The sequence below is a fragment of the Pristiophorus japonicus genome, chromosome 21, assembly GCF_044704955.1.
Source record: "Pristiophorus japonicus isolate sPriJap1 chromosome 21, sPriJap1.hap1, whole genome shotgun sequence".
NCBI classification, from domain to species: domain Eukaryota; kingdom Metazoa; phylum Chordata; class Chondrichthyes; family Pristiophoridae; genus Pristiophorus; species Pristiophorus japonicus.
The window spans coordinates 25,749,384-25,766,106 of record NC_091997.1 but is presented as its reverse complement, the minus strand read 5'-3'; the positions used below and the strand labels follow the sequence as shown (position 1 = coordinate 25,766,106).

Below are 16,723 nucleotides of genomic sequence, written 5' to 3'. Positions count from 1 at the left end.
TTTTCATTTGCAGAGCCTGCAGCGATGGCCTTTCCCTTTAAGGGAGGGAAGCGCCCTTTGAACGCAGCAGCGCTGCGCGGCCCAGTGTGCATCGCTGCTGAGGTCACCTTCCCGCCTGCTGCCGTTAGCGCTCCAAGAAGGAAGTGGAGTGCTTGATTTAGCGCACCACTTCCTTCCTGCAATGCCAAAGCCAATTTTTTGAGAGCGGGGAAGCATTAGCATCTGGGGCTAAGTTTCCCAGCTTTCAAAAGGTACCACCCCCCAAACGGGGCGATAATGAATTTCTTCCCCTATATCTTTTCGCTTCCCAACACCAGAAGAAAGAAATTGCATTACAGACTGGAACCCAGGGCCTGATCATGCCCAGTATTGTCAGTGTGGCAGGTGAAGAATAAATCGCAGACTAAATTGCAGTTTGTGGGAGCTTGCTGTGCACGCGTTTCCTACATTGCAACAGTGACTACATTCCAAAAGTACTTCATCGGCTGTAAAGCGCTTTGGGTCGTCCACAGGTTGTGAAAGGCGCTATATAAATGTAAGTTCTTTTAAAATATTTTGGAAAAATTTGAGGCCAGGGAGAAGTGATTCTGCTTTGGTTTTTGTGTCAGTGTTTCTGGATACAATAGATGTTTTCTGGATAGGTTTGCGTATAAATGAATGCATTTTCTGGCATTACAAACACTATCGGTCACCATTTCATTTCACCATTGTTCTTTTTTCCAGCCCCCAAACTCTGGGTCCCAGCTCGCTCTAAATGTCAGCTTACCAAGTCTTGCTGATCTGTCAATCTGCTGGGCCATTATCGAATGGAAAGCCAGTCCAGCCAGGCCCCTCCACTTCAGCTCAGATTACAGAGTAAGATTACGCGAATGACTCCGAGATATTTTTGTTCCCCGACTCTGAGGCGTTCCAGTAAGTGCAGGCTCGCACATGACGCAAAGTGAGCCACCTCTGCTTTAACCTCTGACCTCTCAAACTTTATAAAAGCAGTTGAAAGGGTTTGCTATTCTGTGAAGGGTTGAAACTGGAAGCGGCAATGTTGTATCACAGGTTGGAGTTTGCAGGATTTGTTCAACTTCCCATTGCGTAATAATTCGAAACAAAAGTTACTTTCTGCAGAATTTTCAAAGCTACATATTGTAAGAGAGGTTATCCTGACTGAAGGTAAAGGAGTTAAAATTAGAGCCAGGCTGTTCAGGGGTGATGCCAGGAAACACTTTTTCACACAAAGGGTAGAGGAAAATTAGAACTCTCTCCCCGAAAAAGCTAAGGCTCAACTGAAAATGTCAAAACTGAGATTAATAGATTTCTGTTAGGCAACGGTATTAAGGGTTAGGGAACCTAGCTGGGTAGATGGTGTTTAGATACAGATAAGCCATGATCTAATTGAATGGTGGAACAGGCTTGAGGGGCTGTTTTTTTTCCGTTCTGCAATTTTCGCCTCTCCTCTTCTCCCCTGAAGGGACCGTGCTTGTAGCCTTGGGTACGGGTTTCACAGGCTCTGACTGCCCTCCCATACTTCACTCAAGTGACCATTCTTAGTAGGGGAATCCAGACACATGGGCCGGAATTTTACCGGCACTGAGGGAGCGGGATCGGAGGCGGGTCAGCTGTCAAAATAGAAATGATTGACAGCGGCTCGGGAGAGTCTGGGTGCAGCCGTGCACCTCTGTGCAATGCTTGTCAGTGTTTGCAGCAAGAATACAGCAGTGACTACACTCCAAAAAGTACTTCATTGGCTGTAAAGCGCTTTGAGACATCCGGTGGTCATGAAAGGCGCTATATAAATCCAAGTCTTTCTCTCTTTCTTTCTTTCTAGCTTTCTTTCTATCGGCCTTTATTTTGACAGCTTCTCTTACAGTTTTCATCCATCTTCCATAAGAACATAAGAATTAGGAGCAGGAGTAGCCCATACGACCCCCCGAGCCTGCTCCGCCATTCAAAAACATCATGGCTGATCTTCGACCTCAACTCCACTTTCCTGCACTATCTCCATCTCTCTTGATTCCCTTGGAGTCTAAAAATCTATTTATCTCAGTCTTGAATATACTCAACGATTCAGCATACACAGCCCTTTGGGGTAGAGAATTCCAAAGATTCACTGCCCTCTGAGTGAAGAAATTCCTCCTCATCTCAGTCTTAAATGGCCGACCCCTTATCCTGAGTCTATGACATCTAGTTCTAGACTCCCCAGCCAGGGGAAACAACCTCTCAGCGTCTAACCTGTCAATCCCCCCCCCCCAGAACCTGATATGTTACCAGCCTCCTGTATTCTGTCCCTGACAAATTCCCACTGGCCTACACTTATTTGCACCCATTCAACCATTCCTCTCCTAGGCCCTTTCTTGTATTACAGGCTACCTAACTTCTAACCTTACATTACAACCTGGGTCAATGGGTTTCTGCTGAGTGAATTAGGCCCGTTCAGTTTCGCTGAAGTGAGATCGTGGTGTGTACTGGGATTTATACTGGACTTCTGAGGATCACCTCCCTCAACTTTTCCATGGAAATTGCGAATCGGTGGCCTTGATCATAACTAAATAACCCAGAAGGAAGCTAAAACAAAAAGGGGAATTAAAAAAAAAAAGATTTTAGAATGTGACCATTCAGCCGAGAAATAACATTTCAATTTCTAAGCGTCAAGTCACTGAGAGGAAATGCAGAGAGGATTTTAAGAGTATGAAATCAGTCCTTGAGGGACACATTTCCAATGGCGATTTCACATTCCCACTTGAGCAGTTTGTAAATAATGTAAGGTTAACCAGGGCATCAAATGCGGGAGGACATTTCCTCAGTCTATAATGGTCGGATAGGCGGTGTAAAGAGACCTACATCGCTGTCCAAGAGCTCACCGGATGGATACTGAAGCTGCACGAGCGGCAGAAATATAAAAAGAAAGACTTGCATTTACACAGCGCCTTTCACGACCACCAGATGTCTCAAAATTCTTTACAGCCAATGAAGTACTTTTGGAATGTAGTCACTGTTGTAGTGTGGGAAACACAGCAGCCAATTTGCACACAAGCAAACTCTCAGAAACAGCAAGGTGATAATGACCAAATAATCTGTTTCTTTGATTGAGGGACAAATATTGGTCAGGACACTGGGTATAACTCCCCTGCTCTTCTTCAAAATAGTGCCATGGGATCTTTTATGTCCACCTGAGAGAGCAGACAGGGCCTCAGTTTAACGTCTCATCTGAAAGATGGCACCTCCAACAGTACAGCACTCCCTCAGCACTGCACTGGAGGGTCAGCCAAGATTTTTTTTGTGCTCAAGTTCCTGGAGTGGGACTTGAACCCACAACCTTCTGCCTCAGAGGCGAGAGAGTGCTACGCACTGAGCCACGGCTGACACTTACAGCTAACATATCGGTCAGTTGAAAATCGTAGTGAGGGAAAGTCTAACCCGGCCAATCTCATTTTGCTTTACTTAATATTTTGCTATTTTTCTTATTTTTACCAACTTAATGTTGCACCTTCTTCATGTTTGGCCAGTATTTTTTTCATATGCTTGCAATCTCACAACACTGATGCAATTTGCCTTTAAATGTAGTGTTGCATTTCTTGCAAGTGATGTCACGATGTTGCTGATGATGCATGGCTCTCTCCCTTCCAAACAGTAACCCAGTGGAGCATAGCTCACCTGCCTTGAACCTGACTCTCACCCTGACAATCACCCTCACCCTAACCATAACCCTCACCCTAAAGCTAACTCGAACCCGAAACCTAACCCTAACCCTCACCCTAAGCTCAACCCTCAACCTCACCCTAACCCTAAACCTAACCTTCACCCTAACCCTCACCCAAACCCTCACCCTCATCCTAACCATAAACCGAACCCTAACCCTAACCCAAAACGTAACCCTAACCCTCACCCTCACCCTAAGCTCAACCCTCACCCTCACCCTAAGCTCAACCCTCAATCTCACCCTAACCCTCACCCTCACCCTAACCCTAAACCTAACCTTCACTCTAACCCTCACCCTCATCCTAACCCTAAACCTAACCTTCACCCTAACCCTCATCCTAACCCTAAACCTAACCTTCACCCTAACCCTCACCCAAACCCTAAACCTAACCCTAACCCTCACCCTCACCCTAAGCTCAACCCTCAACCTCACCCTAACCCTAAACCTCACCCTAACCCTCACCCTAAACCTAACCTTCACCCTAACCCTCACCCTCACCCTAAGCTCAACCCTCAACCTCACTCTAACCCTCATCCTAACCCTAAACCTAACCTTCACCCTAACCCTCACCCTAACCATAAACCGAACCCTAACCCTCACCCAAGCCCTAAACCTAACCCTAACCCTCACCCTCACCCTAAGCTCAACCCTCAACCTCACCCTAACCCTAAACCTCACCCTAACCCTCACCCTAAACCTAACCTTCACCCTAACCCTCACCCTCACCCTAAGCTCAACCCTCAACCTCACTCTAACCCTCATCCTAACCCTAAACCTAACCTTCACCCTAACCCTCACCCTAAGCTCAACCCTCAACCTCACTCTAACCCTCATCCTAACCCTAAACCTAACCTTCACCCTAACCCTCACCCTAACCATAAACCGAACCCTAACCCTCACCCAAACCCTCACCCTAACCCAAAACGTAACTCTAACCCTCATCCTAACCCAATTCCATTCTCACTGATTTCTCCCTATTGCCTATCAATCTAAAGAATCCCACACACAATTCTTGCAGCAATGCTTCAAACTCCACACCTACCTGTGTAACTCTGTCCCAGACACTGTTGTTGCCCGCAACGCTAACTCTTGTATGTACGTTCGGAGGATTGTGAAGCTGTGGGTGGCACTACCAGAATTAGTGATTGAAGCAGAGAGCACGTCAACAAGAATAGGTTAGATCGGTCGTTGCAGGAAAAGGGAATAAAGGGGTGGACCAATGGGATTAGGACTACTCGTTAAGAGGAGGATAAACACCAATAGGGATGGCTTGAACCTGTTTTTATGTTGTAAGTTTTATGTAAATGCAGAGTTAACCATCTATTGCTGAAACAGGGTTTTCAGAGCATGCATTGGATCAATAGGAAATCTATGATATGCCTGTTGGTAAGCCAATGCAATTGTTACCTGTCTTACAGGTAACACCGTGTCTCAGTGGGCAGCACTCTCATGTCTGAATCAGAAGGCTGTGGATTCAAGTCCCACTCCAGAGACTTGAGAACAAAAATCTAGACTGACACTCCAGTGCAGTACTGAGGGAGCGCTGCACTGTCAGAAGTGCAGTCTTTCAGATGAGGTGCTAAACCGAGGCACCGTCTGTGCTCTCAGGTGGACGTAAAAGATCTCATGTCATTATTTCAAAGCAGAGCAGGGGAGTTATCCCTGGTGTCCTGCACAATATTTATCCCTCAATCAACATCACTAAAACAGATCACTTATGTTTTTGGGAGCTTGCTGTGCGCAAATTGGCTGCCGCATTTCCTTCGTTACTGAAGTGACTACACTCCAAAACTGCTTCATTGGCTGTAAAGCGCCTTGGGACGTCCGGTGCCCATGAAAGGTGCTCCATGCGCACTTTCCCAAAACCCAAGAGACAGACTTTAACAACAAAACTTCCCAGTAGATTGAGATGATATCATTGGATTGTTGGGAACTGATATACAACCACTTGGCCTAACTCAGTGATACTTTGGCAAAAAAAAATCAAAGAGCAAGTTATTATTTAAATGGAGAGAGATTGCAAAGTGCCGCAGTACAGCGGGACCTGGGGGCACTTGTGCATGAAACACAAAAGGATCGTATGCAGGTACAGCAAGTGACCAGGAAGGCCAACGGTATCTTGGCCTTTATTGCAAAGGGGATGGAGTATAAAAGCAGGGAAGTCTTGCTACAGCTATATAAGGTATTGGTAAGGCCACACTTGGAATACTGCGTGCAGTTTTGGTTTCCATATTTATGAAATTATATACTTGCTTTGGAGGCAGTTTAGAGAAGGTTCATTAGGTTGATTCTGGGGATGAGGGAGTTGACTTATGAGGAAAGGTTGAGTAGGTTGGGCTTCTACTCATTGTGGAGTTCAGAAGATTGAGAGGTGATCTTATCGAAACGCATAAGATTATGAGGGGGCTTGACAAGGTGAATGCAGAGAGGATGTTTCCACTGATGGGGGAGACTAGAACTAGAGGGCATAGTTTTAGAATACATTTAAAACAGAGATAAGGAGAAATTTCTTCTCTCAGGGGGTTGTAAATCTGTGGAATTCGCTGCCTCAGAGAGCTATGGGAGCTGGGATATTGAATAAATTTAAGACAGAAATAGGCAGTTTCTTAAATGATAAAGGGATAAGGGGTTATGGGGAGTGGGTGGGGAAGTGGAGCTGAGTCCATGATCAGATCAGCCATGATCTTATTGAGTGGCAGAGCAGGCTTGAGGGGCCGTATGGCCTACTCCTGTTCCTATTTCTTATGTTCTTATATCATCACGAAAAAAGTCATAACCCAATTACTCAGAAAATGTCCATTTCCAGTGTGGCGGAGGTGGAGATGTTCAGATAGATTTAGTATTTAAAATGACAGAAGATTAATTGCGTGATTGAAATAATACATGTTTAAAATTTATTTTAGTGGAGTTTCTTTTTAGTTCTTGATGGATATTGGAGAAAATATTGATTTGGTTAAATAGAGAATGTCTCCTCTATGAGATGATGCAGTTGGTAAATTTGGCTTTTAAATAGCATGTAATCTGATAGAAAAAAGAAAGACTTGCATTTATATAGCGCCTTTCACGACCACTAGACGTCGCAAAATGCTTTACAGCCAATTAAGTACTTTTGGAGTTAGACACTGTTGTAATGTAGGAAACGCGGCAGCCAATTTGCGCACAGCAAGCTCCCACAAACAGCAATGTGATAATGACCAGATAATCTGTTTCTGTTACGTTGATATGGTTTGAACAGCTTTCTTCATTTCCTGCCTGCAAAAAGACAAGCTACAGGACCTATTCCCACCATACTAGAAATTAGTTAGAGACATCGTAAGTCATTCGAAGTAAATAATAATGGAAGAGGTAATGTATACCTGGAAGGTTCCTCCTGGAATGTCTGGTCTCATTCTCCGTGTTATATTAAACCCAATTTGCAGCGTATTTGTTACAATTGAGAAAAATGTGAAGCTTTCCGAATGTGAATCTGTGTGACAGAGCAAACAAATTATTCTGTTTGATGTTTGAATAGGGAAGGAGACTTTCATTATGTAGCATCTTTCACTTCAGAACGTCTGAAGGCGCTTTACAACCAAGTAAGTACCTTTGAAGTGTAGCCACTGTTGTAATGTAGGAAAGACGGCAACCAATTTGTGCACAGCAAGCTCCCACAAACAGCAATCTGTCTAATGATGTTGTTTGAGCGACGAATATTGGTCAGAACACCATATCCTGCTCTTCTTCAAAATAGGGCCATGGGATCTTTTTCGTCCACCTGAGAGAGCAGACGGAGCCTCGGTTTAACGTCTCACGTGGCAGACCACACCTCTGACCAGTCTTCCCTTTAAGCTGCACCTTTACGACAATCCGACAGCTTCATGATCACTTTTACTGAAAGCAGTTCTTTTAAGATTTCCAGATTTAAAAAAAAACTGACTTCAAATTCTCAAATTGAGATGGTGGGATTTGAAGTCTTGTTCTCTGTATTATTAGACCAGGTCTCTGGATTGTGACCGCGTGCTCCAGGGGTCCTGTGCAGCCGGTTAGCTGGCTTTCAAATTGAAAAAAACGCGCATGCGCAGATTTTTGAAGGAGCCACGCAGCCCGTTGTGCACTGGGAATGCCAAGGTATGCCACAGTAATTAGAATCTGCATGGCCTACAATATGTAGTTTCAATTCAACATTGGTATGTTACTGGGCTCGTAATCTAGAGAACCTGGTAAATAATAATGAGAACATGGGTTTGAATCCCACCATCTCAGTTTGAGAATTTGATTTCAGTTTTTAAAAATCTGAAAAGCTTAAGAAACTGCTTTCAGTAAAAGTGACCATGAAGCTGTTGGAGTGTCGCAAATAACCAACTGACCCCACTATTGCCCTTTAGAGAATGAAACCTGCCGTCTTTACCTGGTCTGGCCTATCATCATCAAAGGCAGTCTCTCGAAATCGAGGAAGACTTGCTTCCACTCTAAAAGTGAGTTCTGAGGTGACTGCACAGTCCAATATGGGAATTACAGTCTCTGTCACAGGTGGGACAGACAGTGGTTGAAGGAAAGGAGGGGTGGGGAGTCTGGTTTGCCGCACGCTCCTTCCGCTGCCTGCGCCTGATTTCTGCGTGCTCTCGGCAATGAGACTCGAGGTGCTCAGCGCCCTTCCGGATGCACTTCCTCCACTTTGGGCGGTCTTTGGCCAGGATTACCCGGTCTGGGCCTATATGTGACTCAAGTCCCACACCAACGTGGTTGACGCATAACTTCTGGAGTGGTATCTCCGTGGGATCACCACCTTCTCAGGTCAACTAGGGATGGGCAATATATGTCACCATTGCCCACATCCCGAGAATGACATTTTTTTTAAAACACAGCTGTTGATTTGCTCTGTCAGAAGCTCCAGTGGTGGGTGACGGGAAACGTTCATGGAAACAAAAGACATGGTGGTGTAGGTTGAAAAATCAAATTACATCATCAGAACTTTTTTTTTTATTCGTTGATGGGATGCTGGCAAGTGCAGCATTTAATGCCCATCCCAAATTTCCCTTGAGAAGGTAGCGGTGAGCCGTCATACAACTGATTGGCTTGCTAGGCCATTTCAGAGGGCAATTAAGAGTCAACCACATCGGTGTGAGTCTGAGTCACACATAGGGCACACCTGGCAAGGCACAGCAGATTTCCATCCCTAAAGACCACCCGGTAAATTCATGGTCACGATTACTGATACTAGCTTTTTATTCCTTTTTTACAGCAAGTAATTAGGAAGGCAAATGGAATGTTGGCCTTTATTGCAAGGGGATAGAGTATAAAAGCAGAGAAGTCCTGCTACAACTGGATTACTGCGTACAGTTTTGGTCTCCGTATTTAAGGAAGGATCTACTTGCATTGGAGGCTGCTCAGAGAAGGTTCACTCGGTTGATTCCGGAGATGAGGGGGTTGACTTATGAAGATAGGTTGGGTAGGTTGGGGCCTATACACATTGGAGTTCAGAAGAATGAGAGGTGATCTTATTGATAATGAGGGGGCTCGACAAGGTGGATGCAGAGAGGATATTTCCACCCATAGGGGAAACTAAAACAAGGGGACATAGTCTCAGAATAAGGGGACGCCCATTTAAAACTGAGATGAGGAGGAATTTCTTCTCTCAGAGGGTTGTAAATCTGTGGCATTCTCTGCCCCAGAGAGCTGTGGAGGCTGGGTCATTGTATATATTTAAGGCGGAGATAGACAGATTTTTGATTTTTGACAGATAAGGGAGTAAAGGGTTATGGGGAGCGGGCCGGGAAGTGGAGCTGAGTCCATGATCAGATCAGCCATGATCTTATTAAATGGCGGAGCAGGCTCGAGGGGCTGAATGGCCGACTCCTGCTCCTATTTCTTATGTTCTTCTTCCTTAATTAACCGAATTTAAATTCCCCAGCTGCAGTGGGATTTGAACTCATGTCCCTCGATCATTAGTCCAGGCCTCTGGATTACTCGTCCAGTAACATAACCACTACACTTCCGGACTGTCCCATCTAACAGCGGAAGGGGAAGGTGAAAGTTTCAGCAGTGTAAAAAAAGGAGTGGTCCAGTTACATCAACAGAACTTCCTCCCTTCCCTCACTGCCCAACCTCTACAGCCAACATGCAATAAAATACACAGCGAATACAGAGAAGGGTAGCGGTCTTCAATGCTAATCTTTCACTTGAAAACTTTCCATTGCGTTTAGTGAAAATAATGTTGGTGTGTTTCTCTGCCCCAAGGTTGAACCTGTTACTTTAATTCGTATATTTACTTGCTGAATTGCGAAGTCCTAATTAAATAAAGGAGCTTCACCAGCAGATCTATGAGACTGTTACCTCCAGGCACTGTTAATAGCCTGGAGCCAGTGATGCTCTCCAGGGAGGTGGGAATTGCAGCCAGCATTGACAGCTTGGCTTTAAATTATTCTGTTTACATAATCGGGCTTCATTTTATTTGCAGAAAACCCATCTGTGCATCATTGCGAGCAATTTGAAATGAAAGTTTACGATGAAACAAAAGTAACCTGTTTCAAATTAGTTCTTGCTCTTCAACTTCTTAGTGATGGCTAAAGACTGACTTTTGGCTTACAAAATCACGTCAGTAGAGCAATTCTAGTCTCAGAATATGAAGATGATTTGGTTCTGGGTTGTAGTAAAAATACAAGATATGAATGAACCACAATCCACACGGTGATATCATGTGATAATTTTGAATGAGACAGAACATTTAACTTACCCTACTATCCCCAAATCACAACATTCATGATTTCAGGGTTTTCACCTCTGCTGTCCCACTGTTGGGTCATTCTATGCTGATCACTGCTTGTGTGACGAACTTCCTAACTTTGCCTTTTACTCGTTTGAACCCATGTCATTTTTGCCCTCCCCTCATGGTTTAGTTTTTGAGTATTGCTCCGAATCTAGCTTTTCTACACCATTTACGATCTTATCAGTATCAGCTGTGGCACAGTGGGTAACGCACTCGCCTCTGGGTTAGAAGGTTGTGGGTTCAAGTCCCACTCCAGAGACTTGAGCCAATAAATCTAGGCTGACATTCCAGCGCAGTGCTGAGGGAGTGCTGCACTGTCGGAGGTGCCGTCTTTCGGATGAAACGTTAAACCGAGGCTCCGTCTGCTCTCTCAGATGGGCGTAAAAGATCCTGTGGCACTATTGAGAATAAGAGCAGGGGGAGTTATCCCCGGTGTTCTTGCCAATAATTCTCCCTCAACCAGCATTACTAACAGATGATCTGGATATGTATCTCACTGTTGTTGTGGGAGACGCCATGGCAATGAGCCAAAGGTGGGCAGCGGAAACGTTACAAGGACACCCTCAAAGCCTCCCTGGTAACGTGCGACATCACCAGTGACACCTGGGATATCCTGGCCAAAGACCGCCCTAGGTGGAGAAAGTGCATCCGGGAGGGCGTTGAGCTCTTCGAATCTCAACGCCGAAAACATGAAGAAGTCAAGCGCAGGCAGTGGAAGGAGTGTACGGCAAACCAGTCCCACCCACCCCTTCCCTCGATGAATGTCCCACCTGTAACAGGGTCTGTGGCTCTCGTATTGGACTGTTCAGCCACCACAGAACTCACTTTAGGAGTGGAAGCAAGTCTTCCTCGATTCCGAGGGATTGCCTATGATGATGAGGGAGCTTGCTGTGTGCAAGTTGGCTGCTGGGACCCACACTACAACAGTGACTACACTCCAAAAGTACTTCATTGGCTGTAAAGCGCTGTGAGATGTCCGGTGGTCGTGAAAGGTACTACATAAATGCAAGTCTTTCTTTCTTTTCGACTTCCATAATGTCAGCTCTTGCTCACCTCTTTTCAAGGCAGAGAAGTGAAACTTTAACCAGTCCCAAGTCATGCCTCAATCCTCTGACACAAGGGGTCTGTCGCGGGGCTCGTCCCCGGATTGCCTTTCAGACATAACTGTCTCTTTTGTGTTTCGGTGATCAGAACTTTAAACGTGATCATTAACTGTTGAAAATCAAAATCATTTATAATTTCAGTCATCACTTATTAGGGCGGCCGATTGTTGAAGAAGTGAGGTGGAGTGTAAGTAACAATGGAATACTCGGAACCCCGACACAGCTTCCCCAGGTAAGCAGAGGAAACATTACAAGGACACCCTCAAAGCCTCCCTGATAAATTGCAAAATCCCCACCGACACCTGGGAGTGCCTGGCCAAAGACCGCCCTAAGTGGAGGAAGTGCATCCGGGAGGGCGCTGAGCACCGCGAGTCTCAACGCCGAGAGCGTGCAGAAAACAAGCGCAGGCAGCGGAAAAAGCGTGCGGCAAACCAGACTCCCCCACCCACCCTTTCCTTCAACCACTGTCTGTCCCACCTGTGACAGAGACTGTAATTACCGTATTGGACTGTTCAGTCACTTAAGAACTCACTTTTGGAGTGGAAGCAAGTCTTCCTCGATTTCGAGGGACTGCCTATGATGATGATGATGAGTATCAATGGATGGTAAAAGCCTCTGCTCCTAAAATGACTGTCTGTTAATGGTAATCATGGATATTCAAGTATCTTCCATAATGTTCATTATAGGCATAGTGGTCCACACGTTCCGATGTGTTCAGAAATGAGTCCTTGGTAACGAGCAGAACCAGCCACCATGACAATGGCGGAGAGGTACTGGGGCTGAAAACCTGGGCTCCACTCTGTCCATGGAAGTTTCATGGAGTGGGTGCCAAGGATCTACTTCTGACGCTACAGCAACAATAACAACAACCTGTATTTATATAGCACCTTTAACATAGTGAAACGTCCCATGGCGCTTCACAGGAGTATAATAAGACAAAAATTTTGACATCGAGCTGCATAAGGAGAAATTAGCGCAGGTGACCAAAAGCTTGGTCAAAGAGGTAGGTTTTGAGGAGCGTCTTGAAGGAGGAAAGAGAGGTAGAGAGGCGGAGAGGTTTAAGGAGGGAGTTCCAGAGCTTGGGGCCTCGGCAACAGAAGGCACGGTCACCAATGGTTGAGCGATTATAATCAGGGATGCTCAAGAGGGCAGAATTAGAGGAGCGCAGACATCTCAGGGGGAGATGTGAGGCTGGAGGTTACTGGAAATAGCGGTAAGATCTCTAAATTTAAATGGCGTCGGCGTGCATCCATGCCAAAAAGGGCATTGTGGGGGGTAGGTCGGCAGGGAAAGCAGCACTGGCGACCAGTGCCATCCACTGGCTCACAATTTCTTTCCTGTACTCAATCAATCAATTATGAGGGACAATATTACTTGCTGCCAGCTGTCTGACTGAGGGGGCGGGTGATAACTGGGCATCCACAAGGGTCCCACTTGTGCTGCACAAAGGACCCGGCGGCCATTCCAATGGGCAGTGGAGGAAACCGGGGCCAATTAAATTCTCACCGTGCGAATTCCCTTTCCTCGAACTTGCCCCCCTCTGTCGTCAGAGACCACTGGAGTGGAGGGAAGCCCCGCCCACGCAGCCCCCTGCACAAATTGGGCTGCAGTGGGATTCTGAGCGGAAACCTCTCCCTCCATGGGTCTCGCCAGAATTTCCACCCCCTGAGCACGGACTGCAGCACCAGGACCGCCATTTGGGCCGCAGATATTCGGCCACACTTACACCATGCGGCATTGCACTCAGGACCTTGACAATAATGTGCGAACTCCCTACAAGGCATCACCACTGGTGTGGTGGCTTCTTTTGTTTGGCATCGGTCAAAATGTACCAAGGAATTGCAATCTGTAGATTTAAAATGATGAATGTTTCATATTTCTCACTGGTCAATGCAATGTGTGGGTTGGCACCGAGTTATATGTCGACCATAATCGTCCCGAGTCAAACTATTATTTGCACCAAGTTATCTGATTGCAGCCCCAGTCTCCTTCATCGACAGTGTGTGTTTGTGGTAGAGCTTTGATGCCCCCATAGTTGAATAGTTTGCCAACAATCACTGCGCAAGCTCACAAATGGAGGGCGGACACTTACAACAACAACAGCTTTTATTTATATAGCGCCTTCCACGTAGTAAAACGTCCCAAGGCGCTTCACAGCTGTGTTACAAGACAAAACAGATAAATTTAACACCCAGCCATGTTAGGGGAGATTACGGCATGTGACCAAAAGCTTGGTCAAAGAGGTAGGTTTTAAGGAGCTTCTTAAAGGAGGAAAGAAAGGTAGCGAGGCGGAGAGGTTTAGGGAGGAAGTTCCAGAGCTTGGGGCCTAGGCAGCTGAAAAAACTATGTTTGTCCTCTTTGGGATCAATGGTGGGCTAAACCATCTGTAAATAAAAACTTTGGTAGAGCCATACAACAGATCAGGGGGCTGCACCAGAATAGTTCAATACAAAAGCGATATACTGCGGATGCTGGAAATCTGAAATAAAAACGGAAAATGCTGTAAATACATCTGTGGAGAGAGAGACGGAGTTAATGTTTTGGGCTGATGACCTTCTGTTAGAACCTGGTTTCCTAAGCTTGATGCGAGTTGATGAAAGGTTTCTCCTGAAATACAAAATTGCTCCCAGTGTGAGAGCTTAATTCTGGATATCTACATTTTTGAATCTGCCTCGGTGGTAATCCCGATAAATCCTGATTAATCACCTCACCAAACCAGGCACTAGGGTTTATTTTAAGAGGGACAGAATTGGAAAGTAGTGAAATTATTCTAACCATGCATCGCACCTTGGTTAGACCACACGTGGGGCTGGATTTTGGGTTTTTTGGATTTCGGGGCGTTAATTGCGGCAGGGTGTTAAAGTTAGCGCCTGAAAATAGTTTGCGCCTACGACTACAAGTTTCGACAAAAATGTAAGTTGGCGTTAAGTCAGGCGACATACAATGGACTTTGCGGTGGTAAAGAAGTTTCATTGTTGTTTAGTGCCCTGCAACATGTTGTATATTGTATGGTTTTATTTTGGTGGGGGGTGTTTTTGTGACTTTGTTGCAGTAACATTTATGACTTATCATTTGCCATTGGTGCCTTGTGCATCATTCCAACGTTCACCGGAGATGTGGCTTTATGGGGGCACATAGCGTGTCCAGTATTAGCTCCATCCCTCAGTTTCTTCCATTTAGGAGCCGGTCCATTACGAGCTGGTGATGTGCGAGAGTTAGTCCGGCAGCAGCTCCACGCTGCCTCCCCCGTGGATGGGGTGGCTATCCAATGGGGGCCTCGCCAGGCTCCTCTTCATCATCATCCTCCTCCTGAGGGGGGCCTGCAATCCCCACTGGCAAGGCCTGGCCCCTCATGATGGCCAAGCTGTGCAACATGCAGCACACCACAATAAACTCTCAGTCACTCGGCACTGGGGAAAGGTAGAGTTTAATTGTTGAAGGGAGTACTGAAGGCTGCCTCTAGAGCGGGCCAGGTATCGGTCTGCCTGTAGGAGATGGCATATCTCTGTCAGCACTACCTTTCAGAAGCGCAGCCTTCTCACACACTGCTCCTCAGAGAGCTGGAGGTCTGAGCATTGGTGCCTGTAAACCCGTGGGAGGTAAGCCCTCCTCCCCGGACATCTTCGGCCTCTCATCATCCTTGGGTCGACATGGCCAAGAGTCGTTCCTCTAGCTTGACGCCACCTGGCAATAGCATGGAGCATGATACACTGGCGAACTAGTAATGCCCCCATTAAATTCTCTCACTGAATTTGTAAGGGCACTGTAATGGCAGGTAAAAGTGAAGTTTGCAAGTTGGTGTGTCACACAGCGTGATGGGCGCAACCGTTGAAGTCAATATGACCTGCGATGTAGGATCCTCATCCCTCCATTTAAATACGCTGCCAATACCGCCTGCCGCACCCTGGGATCGCCTGGTTTTTTTCAGGCGTTTCCTGGGGCGGGCGTTAAGGCCGAATATTACATCCGGGGCACCAGCACAGCGTTGCACGGCGATTGACACCAGCATCACGCTAAAAATGGAGGGCGGGGCGGTAAGTTTTTACGCAGGCACAAATCAATAGCTGAAGTTTCCGCCCGGGCGGTAAATCCTGGACGCCCGGCATAACGCCGGAAAACAGCATTTAGCGCCCCGCTAGGGCACTAACTGAGGCAAAAGTGAGCCGAAAATCCAGCCCTTGGAGTACTGCGTATAATTCCAGTCACCATATTATAAAAAGGATATAGAGGCACTGGAGAGGGTGCAGAGAAGATTTACAAGGATGATACCAGAAATGCGAGGGTACACCTATCAGGAAAGGATGAATGTGCTGGGTCTCTTTTCTCTTGAAAAGAGAAGGTTGAGGGGTTGACCTAATAGAGGTCTTTAAAATGATGAAAGGTTTTGATAGAGTAGATACAGAGAGAATGTTTCCACTTGTGGGGAAGAGCAAAACTAAAGACCATCAATATAAGATCATCACCAAGAAATCAAATAGGGTATTCAGAAGAACATTCTTTACCCAAAGAGTGGTGAGAATGTGGAATTCGCTACCACAGGGAGTAGTTGATGCAAATTGTGTTCAGTTTTGGTCTCCTAATCTGAGGAAGGACGTTCTTGCTATTGAGGGAGTGCAGCGAAGGTTCACCAGACTGATTCCCGGGATGGCAGGACTGACATATGAGGAGAGACTGGATCGACTGGGCCTGTATCTATTGGAGTTTAGAAGAATGAGAGGGGATCTCATAGAAACATATAAAATTCTGACGGGACGGGACAGGTTAGATGCAGGAAGAATGTTCCCGATGTTGGGGAAGTCCAGAACCAGGGGATACAGTCTAAGGATAAGGGGTAAGCCATTTAGGACTGAGATGAGGAGAAACTTCTTCACTCAGAGAGTTGTTAACCTGTGGAATTCCTTACCGCAGAGAGTTGTTGATGCCAGTTCATTGGATATATTCAAGAGGGAGTTAGATGTGGCCCTTACGGCTAAAGAGATCAAGGGGTATGGAGAGAAAGCAGGAATGGGGTACTGAGGTGAATGATCAGCCATGATCTTATTGAATGGTGGTGCAGGCTCGAAGGGCCGAATAGCCTACTCCTACACCTATTTTCTATGTTTCTATGTTTCTATGCCTTTAAGGGGAGGCTAGACAAGCATATGAGGGAGAAGGGAATAGAGGGTTATGCTGATAGATTTAGAT

At 46.1% G+C, this 16,723-nt stretch overlaps 1 long non-coding RNA gene across 2 annotated transcripts in view; it reads right to left on the bottom strand.

Annotated features, from left to right (window-relative positions):
• The window catches only part of LOC139233627 (uncharacterized), a 36,541-nt gene extending 24,917 nt beyond the window's left edge, over nt 1-11,624 (bottom strand). Inside the window, exon 1 of one of the 2 annotated variants that reach the window (XR_011588189.1) lies at nt 11,490-11,624. This is a non-coding gene — a long non-coding RNA (uncharacterized lncRNA). Of the gene's footprint in view, nt 1-7,047; nt 7,180-11,489 lie in introns of those variants that run through there. The other variant, XR_011588188.1, reaches the window with a different exon arrangement.
• Nucleotides 11,625-16,723: the final 5,099 nt, after the last annotated feature.